The sequence below is a fragment of the Capricornis sumatraensis genome, unplaced genomic scaffold (genome assembly GCF_032405125.1).
Source record: "Capricornis sumatraensis isolate serow.1 unplaced genomic scaffold, serow.2 scaffold1, whole genome shotgun sequence".
NCBI classification, from domain to species: Eukaryota; Metazoa; Chordata; class Mammalia; order Artiodactyla; family Bovidae; genus Capricornis; species Capricornis sumatraensis.
In genome coordinates, this window is record NW_027184612.1 from 4512673 (window position 1) to 4531726 (window position 19054).

At 38.7% G+C, this 19054-nt stretch overlaps 1 protein-coding gene across 2 annotated transcripts in view; it reads left to right on the forward strand.

Moving 5' to 3' along the window:
• Positions 1 to 202: 202 nt before the first annotated feature.
• Positions 203 to 19054, forward strand: part of LOC138072307 (lysozyme C, kidney isozyme) — a 55345-nt gene continuing 36493 nt past the window's right edge. For both annotated transcript variants that reach the window (XM_068963420.1, XM_068963421.1), the window contains exon 1: positions 203 to 353. The gene's annotated coding sequence lies outside the window, so the exon portion shown is untranslated. The remainder of the gene's footprint in view (positions 354 to 19054) is intronic.

Sequence of the window (19054 nt, forward strand, 5' to 3'; positions counted from 1 at the left end):
GCAGTGGGATTGCTGGGTCATAAGGTAGTTCTATTTGCAATTTTTTAAGGAATCTCCACACTGTTCTCCATAGTGGCTGTACTAGTTTGCATTCCCACCAACAGTGTAGGAGGGTTCCCTTTTCTCCACACCCTCTCCAGCATTTATTGCTTGCAGATTTTTGGATCGCAGCCATTCTGACTGGTGTGAAGTGGTATAAAGATGGCGGAGGAATAGGACGGGAAGACCACTTTCTCCCTCACAAATTCCTCAAGAGAACATTTCAACGCTGAGCAAACTCCACAAAACAACTTCTGTAGGCTGGCAGAGGACATCAGGCAACCAGAAAAGCAGACCATTGTCTTCAAAAACAGGTAGGAAAAAATATAAAAGACGAAAAAGGAGACAAAGGAGGTGGGGAGGGAGCTCCGTCCGGGGAAGGGAATTTTAAGAAGAGAGGTTTCCAAACACCAGGAAACACTCTCCCTGCCGAGTCTGTGGCGAGCCTTGGAAACACAGAGGGCAACATAACAGGAAGGAAAAATAAAGAAATAATTAAAACCAAGAGATTACAAGCCCAACAGTAACTCCCCCAGCGGAAAAGCAGCACAGACGCCTGCATCCGCCATTGGGAAGTGGGGGCAGGGCAGGGACGCGCGGGAGGCACGGGCTGCAGTGCTTTGTAAGAATCGGGCAGGAACGCCCCACGCGCAACCAGAACGATCTAACTTGGGCTAGCAAACCAGCCTGTGGGATAGCTACCACGCGAAAAGCTCGAACATAAGACACCGCCAGGACCGAGCACAGAACGAAGGACGGAACGGAAAAGCCGGCTGCAGACCATCCCCCGCCGGGGATAGGCAGCCAGAGCCGTAAGGACTGGAAAGGGGCAATTGCAGACCCGGAGAGACTTTACCTACCTAACTGCAAGCAGGCTTCTTTGCTAAGACTTCTGGGGGTGCTGGACAGTCACAATCTGCCTCACGGGGGCCGCCAGCGGTCCACCCAGAAAGCTGAGCAGCAGCGGCAGAAAAGGTGACAAACCGCGGCGATCGCGCTCGCCAAACTCCTGAGCTACTCGGACCTGGGAAGGGCACAAAGCGCAGTCCCAGCCGAATCTGTGCCTCTGAGGGCTGCCTGAGCGCCGAACCTGAGCGGCTTGGACCGGGGAAGTACACGCAGCCTAGGGCCGGCCCCCGCTGTAGCTCTTGACAGTCCTCTGATGTTCCCCTCCTAACCTTGTTGAGAAAGTTAAGGAAGTGCAGTTTATTTAAAATGTTGTGTTTAATTTCTGTTATATAGCAAACTGACTCAGATACATATATATATGCATATATATATGTTCATCTTAATATTCTTTCCCATTTGATTTATCTCAGATACTGAGAATAGTTCCCTGTGCTATCCTATAGGACCGTATTGTTTATCCATTTATTTATATATACTTTTCATCTGTTAACCCAAATTCCCAGTCCTTCCCTCCCCTACCTCTCCTCTCCGTTGACAACCACAAGTCTGTACTCTGTATCTAAGTTGATTTTGGTTATTAGCTATGTGAATTTGTGTCATATTTTAGATTCCACGTATAAGTGAGAGTATATGATATTTGTCTTTCTCTTTCTGACTTCACTTATAATCTGGGTCCATCCATGTTGCTGCAGATGGCATTATTGCATTCTTTTTTATGGCTGAGTAGTCTTCCGTTGTATACACACCACATCTTTATCCATTTATCTGTCAATGGACCTTTAGGTTGTGTCCATGTTTGGCTCCTGTAAACAGAGCTATCCGTGGACGTTCAGGCTGTCTCCATGTCTTTGCTGTTGTGAATAAAGATGCTGTGAACACAGAGGTGCAGGCATCTTCTTGAATTATAGTTGTGTCTGGGTTTATGCCCAGGAGTGGGATTGCTGGATCATACGGTAACTCTATTTTTAGTTTTTTGTGGAACTTCTATACTGTTTTCCATAGTGACTGCACAAATGTATATTTCCACCAACAATGTAAGCGAGTTCCCTTTTTTTCACATGCTCTCCAGCATTTATTGTTTGTGGACTTTTGTATGATGGTCATTCTGACTAGTATGAGGTGATACCTTGTTTTAGTTTTGATTTGCATCTCTGTAATAATTAGCGCTGATGAGCATCTTTTCATGTGTCTGTTAGCCATATGTTTGTCTTCTCTGGAAAAATGTCTATTAAGGTCTTCTGCCCACTTTTCAATTGGATTGGTTGTTTATTTGTTACTGAATTGTAGAAGCAATCTGTTTATTTTGGAAGCTAAGCCCTTGTTGGTTGTATCATTTGCAAATGTTTTCTACCAGTCTATAGGATTAGACCTGAGTTTTGAATCATGACTCTGCCACGTATTATATATGTCATATGGGACAAAGCTTTCTCAGTGTCATCTTCAACGTCCATACAAACAACAGGATCAAAATTCTATCATGTATACTATCATGTAAGAATTGAATCGCCAGTCTATGTCTGACGCAGGATACAGCATGCTTGGGGCTGGTGCATGGGGATGACCCACAGAGATGTTATGGGGAGGGAGGTGGGAGGGGGTTTCATGTTTGGGAACACATGTAAGAATTAAAGATTTTAAAATTTAATAAAAAAAAAATAATAATAATCCTTCCCTTCCAAAATTGTGTGGACCTTGGCAAGTTTGCTCAAAATAGGCACTCAAAAATGAAAGAAAATATTTCTAAGTAAGTTGGGTCACCCAACCAGAGGCAAAATTTGTCACCTTTAAATGAATTTTCTTATTAGGTCATGTTATCTTAATAACCTATGGGAAATGTTAAAAGACTAGAATTTGTCGGAACAAACACATTTTTGCATGCTTCTGGGAAAGTAAGTCAGATAAATAAATGAACCATCTGATTTGACACTTCAGCTCTGAAATGGGGCAGAAGAGAGTTTAAAAAGTTTTTTTGGACTTAGAATCAATGCTTTGAAAGGCACTTAACCAACTGTAAATACATAAACCCCTTTTGGGAGGGCAAGCTGGTCGTATCTTCAGAAGCCTTAGAAATACCATAAACTTTGAGTAGTAAGTCTATTCCAAGAAATCCATCCCAGAGAAACCAACAATCAGAGATACTCAGTCAAAAACTTACATATAATACTGTTTATAATTTTTTTTAATAATAATGAAAAATTGGATGCAATTTAAGTGTCTAACAATAGGAGATTAGTTAAATATGTGGTATTTTTTCTTTAAAATAATCTATTATGAAGCCATTAAAATGTATTTTCAAGTAATGTTTGATGACATAGAAAATGCTCAAATATAAATTTAAGTGAAAAAGGAGAATATAAAGCTAAATTTACAATGTGATGCCAATTTTGTAAAATTGAATATTTAACATAATTATTTTTATTCAACTTAAAAGGAATCAACCAAAATATTGTCACAGCATAAACAGTTAAGACAAATGAATTTCAAATTTAAAATACCATTCCATCTCTTTTCTCTATATCTGTCTTCAGCTCGGGTTAATAATCATGAGCATAGTATGACACAGGCCATATTTTCGTTCCTGTTTTGTTTTCCTCCAAATTCTGACATAAGAATATATAACATTTATTGACAAAAAAATCATATGTTTCCTTTAGATTTAACTACAGAGGGACTGCAGTTTAAGACATTGCCTTTTCTTTTGCACCACTGCCTTTATAAAATGTGGGCCCTTTTTGGCAAATGTTTGGATGAGCGCACCACATGCATTAGCTTTGTACATTGTCTGAATTATCCAAAAGGAAAGAGAATGTTGTAATGAAATTTGCATATCTAACCAGTTAGTTAAGGGAATTTAATGGGCATCCATTTTCAAGGAGATTGCAGAAAACCTACCAGGACATAACAAAAGTAAGTGAAGACGCAGTAATTAGATGTTTTTAGTCATCCTCAGGAAAAAAAAAGTATTTGCAGGTGGCCTCTACTCAAAGCCAGCCCTGCCAAATGTTGTGGAATCCTATCTCAGGCAAAAGGAAATCAAGAGAGAGTTGTAGGAAAAATCTGGACACATTGCTTCCCTGAACTCTGTAACACATTAGGGCCCAAGCAGTAATCCTTCGGGACCCTTCCAGTCAATTATTAAAGAGAATAAATAGACATCATTCATTCCTCTAGACTTGTACCATCTACTGATAAAGAAATTGTGGGCTGCTTTTATCAATGAGAGAACTGTGCACTTGGACCAGCAATTCCTGCCAGGACCATGGCTATTCCTAATAGAGAAGTACCAAGAAGCACTATGCCTGAAAGAGACTTGATATTTTCTTCAGCACGTGTGAGATACCCACTAGGTGCTCCTAGATAAAATGTGGAGAGAGGTCATCTGTATGCAGTTGGAGTTTCTGAGTGAAAACGAGAGAGACAGCCAGAGAAATAAAATATATTTTGGTCCTATTTCCATGGAAGCTATTTATTTTCAGATCAAAAGCTCAAGTTGTTTACCAAATCAAGATTTTCACACGCTTCCACCTGTGGGGGCAGTGAGCTAGATCAAAGTCCTCAGGACTGATCCAGAGTAAAACTGATGCTGAATTGGATTTATGAGGAATGTTGCAGTGAATAAAATGGAAATGGAACACCAGAGTATTAGTCCCAATATTGTACAGAATTGTAAGAATGGGTGGTATGTTTCAACATACTCACAAATATATACTGCTGATTTCTGTTGTTCTAAAGTATTTGCTATAATATCTGATTAACTCAATATACCATTAAGGTTCATATGACCCAGTTTTAGTTTATTAATTATTTTGGAATAACTCTATTTGCAAGTATTAATATTTCTTGACTTTTATTCTTTCTTTCTCTTTATTCCAAAAAATAAAGAGAAAGATACACCTATTTTTATGAAACTAGAATAAAGCTCTGTTTTGTAATAATCATTTGAATCCATTGGAACCTTTAACATATTTGAGATACGAGTTCTTAGTGATTTCATCTTTCTCTGTTTCTTGAAACATTTGCTATTTAATCATCCTAGGAATTATTTTCTCATTCAGTTCAGTTCAGTTCAGTCGCTCAGTCGTGTCCGACTCTTTGCGACCCCATGAATCGCAGCACGCCAGGCCTCCCTGTCCATCACCAACTCCCGGAGTTCACTCAGACTCACGTCCATCGAGTCCGTGATGCCATCCAGCCATCTCGTCCTCAGTCGTCCCCTTCTTCTCCTGCCCCCAGTCTCTCCCAGCATCAGAGTCTTTTCCAATGAGTCAACTTACTTATCAATTATTCCCAGATATACTTTAAAAAAATTATAAACAAACACAAGAGTAATTAAGGAACCTAGAAGGATAGTAAATTATTAAAATAAACTATCACTACTGTTTCATGCTTCAGGTTCTCTTTTTGAGAAGATATAAAAGGGGACTGGAGACATCATCTTTGTACTCCACTCTTTTGTGGAACGTAACTTTGAACTCATAATTTCTCATACTCTGTCCATAATGGCAAATTGAAGAAAACTGTAAGAGGAAGATATTTCACAACTGCGAGATGATTCAGAATCCTAATGCAGACAGATTAGGAACATTCTATAATCTGACAGTGAAATTCATTTCATAAGCAAAAATTTCAGACATTCAGATTATGATGTCCTGGATAAATTTTCTCAAATTCAAAAATCAATAATGATCCAAAATAAAATTTTAAGGATGAAAAAGATATTTGGTTTCCTCATAGTTAACTGTTAACACAGAAAGCACATTACCATCTATATTTGTGAGAAAAACAAGACCATTCCATTTTATTTAAAAGATGTGTGACACCCTTCTTTCACCTGTTATGATATCTCTGCACCAAACTTACCTGATACAGTTTGTAATCAGCAAATGCTGAAGACAGATGTGTAAGAAAAGGTGATTGGGGGAGAAAGTCATGAGGAAATTTAAAAACTCATTGATCATTCTAAATTGTGTTTATAGATGTAAAACTGAAAATGGTCTTAAGTGTAGAGCAAAGAAGATACAACCAAAATTATATCATCCAAGAGACTGAAAAATTGCTTTTAAGTGTTGCATTTTGATGATGCAAATTCAGTAAGAACCAGGATTAATGATCAGCTAGAACCTATTCAATATGTATTTGAAATACAGAATATGTACTACAGAATGGATACATCCCAGGTTCATGCCTGACTGCTGATGGGCAGTTAGTTGCATTTAAAAGATATTTTCCATTTTAGGCATATATAACATTAAAATCATGAAAGTATAAATTATAAATCTGCGTTTACTATATTCAGATTTTCATTAAAATTTCTAAATGATTTTCAGTATCTACTTTTACTGATTTTATCTTTTGGTAAATAAAATATTACACAAATATAAATTAGTAAAGAGAGTACATTGGGTCCAGATGTTAAATGGCACTGGCTATTTTTCCTGGCATATGAGAGCAAGGCTTTAGCATGTGGACTAGAAGTAGTTAGGTTCTTGAACTGGACCCAGGTGTGATGTTGAAGCAGGAATATTTTGTGGCACAGTTCTGGGAGTTAGTTTAAAACAAGGCACATGTGGTAAAAATAAATTTTGGGACCAAAAGTACAATTAAATAAAAAGTGCTAATGTCTTCAGACAAACACAGCAGTAGATTTCTTAGCCAATCCTCCTCTGTCCTCCTCTGCTTCCCTTTCTTTTTGCTTCTATCTTCTCCTTCTTTTCCCTCCCAGTCTCTTCCTCCCCCTTCTCTTGTGAGTCTGGGTTAATTTAGGAACTGCTGAAAGAACATCTAAATGGCTGTCCTTACTTTATTCTAATTATGGATCAGGAGAAAAAAGTGTTGGCTGTCTTTCAAGGAAAGCCAATCCACTGAACTCTTCCAGTTTTTTTTTTTTTTTTCTTTTCTCCCAAACCCAAGGGATTTACATGCTCTCAGAGAAAAGATTCTAAATAAGGAATAATGATCTTAATCTCAACTAGTATGGTTTGTAGGACAGCCTTTTCATAATCTCGATTGCTGCAAATGAATGATTTAGTCTGTATATTTATTGAGCAGCTACTATATGCCAGACACGGGGAATAATTTTTAAAAAAGACATAATCCTGTCTCTCAAAGAGAAATGCGTTCAAACAGTAAACAATTGCCATAATTTGAGGGCAAAGCCAGCCAGGCGTGCTGCAGTCCACGGGATCTCAAAGAGACAGAGACAACCAAGCAACTGAACAACAACAGGAAAAGCAAGCAAAGAGAGGAGCAAAGAGAAAATCAAAGACGAGTTTACTTTCCCAGAAGCCTGTTGAAGAAATACAAACAAAACGCATCCTGAGTTTAAGCTTTAATTTCACAGCTTTCCCTATCTGATTTGCTTATTTTATAAGTAAGCCAACAAGATTTGTGTACTCAGTGACAACACACTGTCTCACAGAACTAACATAGATTTTATTTTCCTAAGAATTTTTACCCTTCCCTTTGTTTCAAGGTGTATGGAAAAGAAGAGTCCCTTTGGTAAGCCAGCCCAGTGAGAAAGATGCCTTATCTTTGGACTAACCTTTTGCCCAAATAAACTAATGTTTCTTGCCAGTGGCCTAAATCTCTGTCTAAAAGGTCCATAATGTCATAAAATGGATTTTTTTTTGTTTTTTTTTTTTTTTGCTCAGCTCACCCACCAGGGTAGTAAAAAATAAAATAAAATCTATATCCAAATACACACAATAAATTTCCATTGCTCTAGGGGCAAAATAAAAGCACTTCCATTTCCTTTTTATTCTGGATCACAGACCTGACTGTTTCTTTTACCCCCTCTCAAATGAACTTCCAACCTTCAAGGTCATTTTCTTTTTAAAAGTTATCCTAGTAACATCTAGAATAGCTCTCTCTGGGAATACCTTTTTATTTTCCCCCTCTCACTTAATTTGCCTCTTATGCACCTTTCTCTCAGGTCCCATATTTTCAGTAATGCTGATTGGGCAACTATTTACTTTTTGCTTGAGTTTGAAAAGCACATCAACAGGCACATAAATGTGTTTTGGATCTCATCCATGTAGAAATATTACTGGTAACTTGATGAATCTGTAAGTAATTTTACAAAAATGTTTAGTGAGTTTTGCCAAGGACGTCTGACCCCCGGCATTGCTCCACTGATGTAAGTTTTTGAGTGCTTGGCCTGTTCTGATCAGTACCAGCTGTTCATGCTTCAGTTGTACACATCAGATGTTAAGTGAAGGAGAAAAGACAGCATATTCTGACTTAGGCTTGAAAGTTTGTGAGCTAGGACAGAAATAAGACTGCAGTTGAAAGCGAAGCATGTCTTTCATGCTTCATGTTAGGTTCAGTTGTACCTTCAGTTCAGTTCAGTTCAGTCGCTCAGTCGTGTCTGACTCTTTGCAACCCCGTGAATTGCAGCACGCCAGGCCTCCCTGTCCATCACCATCTCCCAGAGTTCACCCAAACTCTTGTCCATCCAGTCGGTGATGCCATCCAGCCATCTTATCCACTGTTGTCCCCTTCTCCTCCTGCCTCCAATCCCTCCCAGTATCAGAGTCAGTTCTTCGCATGAGGTGGCCAAAGTATTGGAGTTTCAGCTTTAGCATCAGTCCTTCCAATGAACACCCAGGGCTGATCTCCTTTAGGATGGACTGGTTGGTTCTCCTTGCAATCCAAGGGACTCTCAGTTGTACCTTCAGTTCAGTTCAGTCGCTCAGTCGTGTCCATCTCTTTGCGACCCCATGAATCGCAGCATGCCAGGCCTCCCTGTCCATCACCAACTCCCGGAGTTCACTCAGACTCACGTCCATCAAGTCAGTGGTGCCATCCAGCCATCTCATCATCCTCTGCCGTCCCCTTCTCCTCCTGCCTCCAATCCCTCCCAGCATCAGAGTCTTTTCCAATGAGTCTTAGCATAATTAAAAATCTCTCTCAATCAGATGCTGCATAGAGCAGATAGAGTATCTCTAACAAAGAATAAAGATTCTTTAAAATAGTTTTGTTTGATAAAGATTTAAAAAACTGTTTGATTTTTTGTACAGACTTCTTCACAGACTTCCAAGGAAGAAAATAAAAACAATAAAATATTGATAATGTATTGTGATTTCCTTAGAGAGCAGTAAGAAATCTATTTCAGGACACATTTCAGTAGGAGTTAAAATTATTTAGGTTTTTAAGTTTTTTGCTTTGAAAGACCATGAGGTTAGTGAAAGCATGGGATATTTTAAGTATGTTTACATCCAGCCTAAATGCCAACACAGAGATGCCCCTTTAGTTCAGTTCAGTTCAGTCACTCAGTCGTGTCCGACTCTTTGTGACCCCATGAATTTATAAAAGTGGAAGTACGTATTCTTCCACTTTTAAATACTTTCTTCCACTTTTACATACATTTCTTCCACTATTACATACATTATTCCACAAATACATACATAATGGAATGTATGTATTTCATTACATCTAAACACATACTGCCTAGGGCGTGGCTCCCAGTATCATAACATACGTTTAAGGTTTAGGGCCAGGCATAGTTGTTAAAAACTAGTATTGAGAGAGTGTTAGTTAAAGCTTTGGAGTAGAATGTCCATCAGACCAAACAAAACAATAGCCCTATTGACAGTAACCAAAAAGTGGAAATGACCCAAATGATGAACCTCACTGATTAATGGAGACGTAAACAGTGGTATATCCATACAATGGGAAAGTATTCAGCCACTAAAGGGAATGAAGTGATACTTGCTACAGTGTGGATGAATTTTACAAATTGTTGTTGTTGTTGTTCAGTCGCTATGTCCTACCTAACAAACTGCAGAATGCCAGGCTTCCCTGTCTTTCACTATCTTTCAGAGTTTGCTCAAACTCATGTCCATTGAGTTGGTGATACTATCTAACCCTCTCATTCTCTGCTGTCCCCTATTTTTTCCTTCCGTCTTTTGGAGAATCAGGGTTTTTTCCAATGAGTCAACGCTTGGCATCAGGTGGCCAAGGTATTGGAGCTTCAGCTTCAGCATCAGTCCTTCTAGTGAGTATGCATTCAAGGGTGATTTCCTTTAGGATTAACTGGTTTGATCTCCTTGCTGTCCGAAGTAAAAGTGAAAGTCATTCAGTTGTATCTGACTTTATAGTCCATGGGATTCTCTGGTCACAGAATACTGGAGTGGGTAGCCATTCCCTTCTCCAAGGGATCTTCCCAACCCTGGGATCGAACTGAGATCTCCCACATTGCAGGTGGATTCTTTACCTACTGAACCACCAGGGAAGCCTTGCTTGCTGTCCAAGGGACTCTCGGGAGTCTTCTCTGGCACCACTATCCAAAAGCATCAGTTCTTCCTTGCTCAGCCTTCTTTATGGTCTGACTCTCACATCTGAACATCACTACTTGAAAAACCATTTTTCTGACTATGCAAACAATGTCGGCCATGTGATATCTCTGCTTTTTAATATGCTGTCTAGATTTGTCATAGTTTTCCTTCAAAGGATCAATTGTCTTAATTTCATGGCCACAGTCACCATCTGCAGTGGTTTTCAAGCCCAAGAAAATAAAATCTGTCACTGTTTCCACTTTTCCCTCTTCTATTTGCCATGAATTGATAGGACTGGAAGCCATGATCTTAGTTTTTTGAATGTTGACTTTTAAGCAAGTTTTATCACTCACCTCTTTCACCCTCAAGAAAAGGTTCTCTAGTTTATCTTCACCTCCTGCCATTAGAGTGGTATTATCTGCATATCTGATGTTGTTCATATTTCTTCCAGCAGTCTTGATTCCAGCTTGTGATTCACCCAGCCCAGCATTTTACATGATGTACTCTGCGTAGAAGTTAAATAACCAGGGTGGCAACAACCCAGTCTGTTGTTCCGTGTACAGTTCTAACTGTTGCTGCTTGACCAATATACAGGTTTCTCAAGGGACAGGTAAGATGGTCTGGTATTCACATCTCTGTAAGAGTTTTCCACAGTTTTTTGTGATCCACACAGTCAAAAGATTTAGCATAGTTGGTGAAACAGAAGTAGATGTTTTTCTGGAATTCTCTTGCTTTTTCTAAGATTAGTGAAAGTTGGCAATTTGATCTCTGCTGCCTCTGCCTGTTATAAACCCAGTTTGTACATCTGAAACTTCTAGGTTCACATACTGCTGACGCCTAGCTTGAAGGATTTTGAGCATAACCTTGTTAGCAGGTGAAATGAGTGCAATTGTACAGTAGTTTGAACATTGTTTGGCACTACCCTTCTTTGAAATTGGAATGAAAACTGACCTTGTCTAGTCTTGTGGCCACTGATGAGTTTTCCAAATTTGCTGACATATGGAGTATAGCACTTTAACAGAATCATCCTTTAGAATTTAAATAGTTCGGCTGAAATTCCATCACCTCCTCTGTGTTCATAGTAATGCCTCCTGGGGCCCACTTGAATTCACACTCCAAAATTTCTGACTCTAGGTGAGTGATCACACCATTGTGGTTATCTGGGTCATTAAGACCTTTTTGTATACTTCTTCTATGTATTCTTCAGTTCAGTTGCTCAGTTGTGTCTGACTCTTTGCGAACCCATAGACTGCAGAACACCAGGCCTCCCTGTCCATCACCAAGTCCCAGAGCTTACTCAAACTCAGGTCCATTGAGTCGGTGATACCATCCAGCCATCTCATCTTCTATCGTCCCCTTGTCCTCAATCTTTCCCAGCATCAGAGTCTTCTCCAATGAGTCAGTTCTTCCCATCAGGTGGCCAAAGTACGGGAGTTTCAGCTTCAGCATCAGTCTTTTCAATGAATGTTCAGGACTGATTTCCTTTAGGAAGAACTGGTTGGATCTCCTTGCAGTCCAAGGGACTCTCAAGAGTCTTCTCCAGCAACATAGTTCAAAAGCATAAGTTCTTTGGGGCTCAGCTTTCTTGCAACCTCTTAATATTCTCTTCTGCTTCTCTTAGGTCCTTATTGTTCCTGTTCTTTACTGTGCCCGTCCTTGCATGAAATGTTCCCTTGATAGCTCCAGTTTTCTTGAAAAGATCTCTAGTCTTTCCCATTCTGTTATTTTTGTTTTCTTCTACTTCTTTGTATTGTTCATTTAAGAAGGGCTTTTTATTTCTCCTTGCTTTTCTCTGGAACTGTATTCAGTTGGATATATTTTTTCCCTTTCTCCTTTGCCTTTCACTTCTCTTCTTTTCTCAGCCATTTGTAAAGGCTCCTCAGACAACCACTTTACCTTCTTGTAATTCTTTTTCTTTGGGATGGTTTTGCTCACCACCTCCTGTACAGTGTTATGAACCTCCGTCCATAGTTCTTCAGGCACTCTGTCTACCAGATATAATCCCTTGAATCTATTCATCACCTTCACTGTATAATCATAAATGATTAGATTAGGTCATACATGAGTGACCTAGTGGTTTCTTGTACTTTCTTCAATTTAAGCATGATTTTTGCAATAAGGAGCTCGTGACCTGAGCTAAGTGAAAGAAACAGGAAATAAAAGATCACATATGTGAAGATTTCATATATTTGAGATGTGCAAAATAGATAATTCCACATAGACAGAAAATGGAATGAAGAGTGACTCTCGATGGGAATAGTATCTCTTTTTTAGTCCCTAAGTTGTGTCGACTCTTTCATGATCCCATGGACTGTATGTAGCCCTCAGGGTCCTCTGTATATGGGATTTCCCAGGTAAAAATACTGGTGTGGGTTTCCATTTCCTTCTCTAGGGGATCTTCCCAACCATGACTCTTACATTGGCAGACATGTTATTTGCTACTGAGTCACCCAAGAAAGCCCCATTTGTTGGGAGACGATGAAAATGTGCTGGAACTAGATGGTGCTAACTGTTCAACTTTATAAATAAAGACCACTGAGTTAGATACTCATAAAGGGTAAATTTTAAGTGATGTGAATGATGTCTCAATTTCAAAAATTGTGAGTAAGGGAAAGCAAGCCAGCCTGTAATTTTGAGAGATGATATACATCTATTTCCTTTTTATGTGCTCTCTATTCTATCCCTCTGAAACTGTATATTAGAAAGTGTCATGGTATTATCCAGGTCTCTTAACATTTCTTTCACATTTTCCTTTTCTTTATCCTTCTCTGCTGCATTCTAGGTAGCCTTAGAAAAACGAATTTCCAGCTTACAAATTTTACTTTGTAAGTATGTCTTTTTTCTTGCTAGTCTATGTACTGAGATTTACCTTTTAACAATTATAGTTTTTCTCTTTTACCTGTTCTATTTTCTCTTTTAGATATTATATTTTCAATTTGTCTGGTCATTTTTTCTGTCTTTTGTTTTTTCAGTCATTGATTCAGTTCCTTCTTTTATTTCCTCAACAACAATAAACAACATTTTCATGATCTCTATCTGATAATTACAGTATCTTCAAACTTTGTGAGTCTAATTCTTCAGTTTATTGCTTCTATCAACTCTCACTCATGGTACCTTTTTTCCCCGAGTATGTTCTTTGTGTATGTGTGTGTAGTAGAAGGTGGGCGATATTTTCTTTAGCATGTATGGTAAACTATGGGGGGTGATTTTAAACATTAATCCATTTCCAGAAAAGATTTGGTGTTGCTTCAGTTGTGTGCCTGAATAAACAAGCAATCCAAAACTTTAAAATTAAAAACCAGTTTGAATATATTCAGAACGCCCCAATGGCATCAGTTGTAACGTGAAACCTGTGCAAGAGCTAAATATGGCTGCAAACACTCAGAGACGATTTTTTCATTTCTTTAAAAAAGATTGTTTCTAGGAAGCCACCTGAAAGTTATTTTTTTCTTCCATGTTTCTCCTTTTTAAGATAATTTTTATTTTAGTGTAGAAAGAGGGGTCTCCTTTTAAAGATTCTGGCTTTATCTGGGGTTCCCTGATGGCTCACCAGGTAAAGAATCATCCTTCAGTGGAGGGGATACCGGAGAAGTGAGTTTGATTCCTGGGTCAGAAAGATCCCCTAGAGGAGGAAACAGCAACTTACTCCAGTATTCTTGTCTAGAGAATCTCATGGACAAGAGGATCCTGGTTGGCTACACTCCAAAGGCTCACAAAGAGTTGGACACAGCTGAGCACAGTACAATTATGAATTTATTTTTTATGAGACCTAATTTTTATATCCTTCTAAGAAAACATCATAAATTAAAATGAAGAATCTTATTTGTACAGAAATATATATTGCAGTTTTATTTTAAATATCCCCAAACTGGAACAACTCAAATACCAATCCACAAGAGAACAGGTAAACATACTGGGTTTTTTTTTTTTTTTTTTTTGAGAGAGAACACTACTTAACATTAATTTAAAAACTTAAGCTAACTGATCCTCAAAACAAAATTGATAAACCTCAAAACGTAGAGTGAAAAAAATCAGACCAATCAACTGAATCCAGGCCAAGTTAATCTAGAATAGTAAAAATCTAAATAGTAAATACAAAGGGGAAGTTAAGACTAGCCAGAGATAGAAGAAACAATATCTTTCTTAAAAATTTTCTTGTATCTTTTAGTGCGGTTGCATGTGTGTGTGTGTATATGTGTGTGTGTGTGTATATGTGTGTGTGTGTGTATTTGAGAAAAATCACCAAGTTAAAGTCTGCATATTTCAGTTTATGTAGATTTTATCTCAATAAACCAATGAAGAATATGTGGAAGAAATAAACTAAATATTTGACAGTTTTGTAGATAAATGAAAGCAAAGTAGGGTCACTGATGCCCTAGAGAATCTTCAAGAAAATTAGAGATACCAAGGGAACTTTTCATGCAAAGATGGGCTCAATAAAGGGCAGATGGTACGGACTTAACAGAAGCAGAAGACATTAAGAAGAGGTGGCAAGAATATACAGAAGAACTGTACAAAAAAGATCTTTAAGACCCAGATAATCATGATGGTGTGATCACTCACCTAGAGCCAGATATCCTGGAATGTGAATTCAAGTGGGCCTTAGGAAGCATCACTACAAACAAACCTAGTAGAGGTGATGGCATTCCAGTGGAGCTATTTCAAATCCTGGAAATTGATGCTGTGAAAGTGCTGCACTCAATATGCCAACAAATTTGGAAAACTCAGCAGTGGCCACAGAACTGGAAAAAGACAGTTTTCTTTCCAATCCCAAACAAAGGCAATGCCAAAGAATGCTCAAAAAACCACACAATTGCACTCATCTCACACACTAGTAAAGTAATGCTCAAAATTCTCCAAGCCAGGCTTCAGCAATACGTGAACCATGAACTTCCAGCTGTTCAAGCTGGATTTAGGGAAGGCAGAGGAATCAGAGATCAAATTTCCAACATCCACTGGATCATGGAAAAAGCAAGAGAGTTCCAGAAAAACATCTAGTTCTGCTTTATTGACTATGCCAAAGCCTTTGACTGTGTGGATCACAAGAAACTGTGGAAAATTCTTCAAGAGAATTCTGAAAGAGATGGGAATACCAGACCACCTGACCTGCTTCTTGAGAAATGTGTATGCAGGTCAGGAAGCAATAGTTAGAACTGGACATGGAACAACAGACTGGTTCCAAATAGGAAAAGAAGTGCGTCAAGGCTGTACGTTGTCACCCTGCTTATTTAACTTATATGCAGAGTACATCAAGAGAAATGCTGGGCTGGAGGAAGCACAAGCTGGAATCAAGACTTCTGGGAGAAATATCAATAACCTCAGATATGCAGATGACACCACCTTTATGGCAGAAAGTGAAGAAGAACTAAAGAGCCTCTTGATGAAAGTGAAAGAGGAGAGTGAACATGTTGGCTTAAAGCTCAACATTCAGAAAACTAAAATGGCATCCGGTCCCATCACTTCACGGCAAATAGTTGGGGAAACAGGGGAAACAGTGGCTGACTTTATTTTTCTGGGCTCCAAAATCACTGCAGATGGTGACTGCAGCCATGAAATTAAAAGATGCTTACTCCTTGGAAGGAAAGTTATGACCAACCTAGACAGTATATTCAAAAGCAGAGACATTACTTTGCCAACAAAGGTCCGTCTAGTCAAGGCTATGGTTTTTCCAGTGGTCATGTATGGATGTGAGAGTTGGACTATAAAGAAAGCTGAGCACTGAAGTACTGATGCTTTTGAACTGTGGTGTTGGCAAAGACTCTTGAGAGTCCTTTGGACTGCAAGGAGATCCAAGCAGTCCATCCTAAAGGAGATCAGTCCTGGGTGTTCACTGGAAGAACTGATGTTGAAGCTGAAAGTCCAATACTTTGGCCACCTGATGTGAAGAGGTGACTCATTTGAAGAGACCCTGATGCTGGGAGGGATTGAGGGAAGGAGGAGAAAGGGACGACAGAGCATGAGACGGTTGGATGGCATCACCGACACGATGGACATGGGTTTGGGTGGACTCTGGGAGTTGAAATGGACAGGGAGGCCTAGCGTGCTGCAGTTCATGGGGTCGCAAAGAGTCATACATGACTGAGCGACTGAACTGAATTGAAGGATTACAAATACATGGTGTATATCCCAGTATTTTCTTCAACTTGACACATGATCAACATCAGTAATTATGTCAACCGTTTTTTTTTTTTTCTTTTTACACTGACTCAAAATTTTCCTTTCAAAAGCATTTCTATGAAACTATTGGCAATTCACAAACAAGATGAAAATTTTGTACCCACTAACATTTTAAACAGCCATTGGGTAACTCATGTATTCCTTTTTTTGCTCTTATCTCACATTGAATCCATACTTAAATGCTTTTAATACTATCTAAAAATTATATTTACATTCTGATTGCATCTCTCCACTTCCATTATCACCATCCTAGCCCAGCCATGAACATGTTTTAACCGGACTATTACTCTTTGTTCTTATTTCTACCTGTTTCATTTTGTCTTTCTACAAAAGAGGAGGAAGTTTTGTTTTCAAATATGCCAGATAGATTACCCCCCACACATCCTTTAGAGTACAGGTCAAGGTCTTATCTGGTTCAGCTTCCTTTGATGATCTATCTCCAGCTAACCTTTTTTTCCTTTTTTTTCCTACTGTGCTGCACCCTGATCTCTCCACTAACCAGGCTGTACACTCTGTCCTTCCAACACAGCGTAAATGCCTCTGGTTCACTGTCTTGACACTCATCATCCCTTCTGTTGAAAACACTTCCAACGTATCTTCATGGCCTGAATGTCAGCTAACTTTTTTGAAGTGTCTACTCACATGTGAAGTCACCAGGGAGGCATATCCAGATGAACTATCTCAAATATTACACACTCCTCCATCCCCTGTGCATATGATATCTCCTTTTACTACTTGACTGTTTTTAAACCCTTATGATCACACACACATACACACAGTTTCATTTTCTGTCTCATTTTGCTTAAAAGTAAAGTGCATGCACGTGGAGAGTATCTTTATTTTGCTCGCTGCTTTATCTACATACTCCACCATTCTACCATATAGTAGTTACTGACTTATATATCTCCAGAACCAATGCCACAGTAGAAATTTCCTAAATGTTAGTTTAATGAATATACTCAAGAAATTTATATTTGAGAGAAAAAAAAAATGATGTCACATCCCTCTCCTTGAGGACGAGAGAGAAGAAAAAGACTGTTAAAGACTATTCTCCCCTGACATATTATTGTATGCATCAGTTTTGAAAGGAAAAGTATGGGTTCTACTGATATTACAACTTATATGTTGGTGGAAGAAGTTATTTGATGCTATGTTCTTTATTTCCCATTCTTTTTATCTCTGTGCTTTTGTCTTTATAAGTTATCTTGACCTAATTCAAATTCACTGATGCTTCAGTCTGCTGCCCATCTTCTGTTAAATCTGTTCAAAAATTTTTAATTCCAAACACCTTATTTTTCAGTTGTACAGTATTCAATTTATTTTCTCTTCTGTGTCTCCATTTCTTTGTTAAATGATTATTTTTTCAGTTATTGTCTTTATTGCCTATATTTCTTTAACATATGTATAATGACATTTAAAATTCCTTTTCAGAAGTTCTAATCTGCGATGCTATGTGTCTGCTTCTATTTTTTATTTTTGCTCTTAATTTTGGTTGACATTTTTCTGTTTCTTTACGTGTTTTGAAATTTGTGGTTGTATGTCAGGTATTATACATTAAAAAACAAACAAACAAACAGACAAAGAAATATCTGTCCCCCATCCCAGCAAGAGAGCATTCTCTCTGGCAGTTAGGATAAGAAACTGATTATGTATCGATTGATTCAGCAGTGGGTTGCAATTTAACTTCCTTTTTTTTTTTTCTTCAGTTCGCTAGAACTTTTTAATTCTTCTGTGAATATTGTGTTCCTTTTTAATTGAAATACAGTTGATTTACTGTGTTTTGTTAGTTTCAGGTATACAGCAAAATGATTGAATTGTCATATATATGCATGTAAATATTTATATATGTGACTCTGAAAAAGAATTTCAGGTTCTTTTCCGTTATAAGTTATTACAAGATATTTAATATAGTTCCCTGTGCTGTGCAGTAGGTCCTTCCTGGCTATCTATTTTATACATGCTGCTGCTAAATCGCTTCAGTCGTGTCCAGCTCTGTGCAACCCCATAGATGGCAGCCCACCAGGCTCCCCTGTCCCTGGGATTCTCTAGGCAAGAATACTGGAGTGGGTTGCCATTTCCTTCTCCAATGGACGAAAGTGAAAAGTGAAAGTGAAGTCGCTCAGTCATGTCCGACTCTTAGCGACCCCATGGATTGCAGCCTACCAGGCTCCTCCATCCATGGGATTTTCCAGGCAAGAGTACTGGAGTGGGGTGCCATTGCCTATGTTAATCCCAAACTCCTAATTTATCTTCCCCTCCTTTCTGCTTTGGTAACTGTAAGTTTGTTTGTTTGTTTGTTTGTTTGTTTGTCTTTGGGTCTGTTTCTGTTTTGTATATAAGTTCATTTATTTGTACCATGGTTTATTTTTAATTCCACTTATAAGCAATATTATGCAATATTTGTTATTCTTTGACTTATTTCACTCAGTGTGGTAATCTCTAGGTGCTTCCATGTTGCTGTAAATTGCATTATGTCAGCCGGTGGCTCAGGGGGTAAAGCATCTGTCTACAATGCAGGAGACCTGGGTTCGATCCCTGGGTTGGGAATATCCCCTGGAGAAGGAAATGGCAATCCACTCCAGTACCATTGCCTGGAAAATCCCATGGACAGAGGAGCCTGGTAAGCTACAGTCCATGGAGTCGCAAAGAGTCAG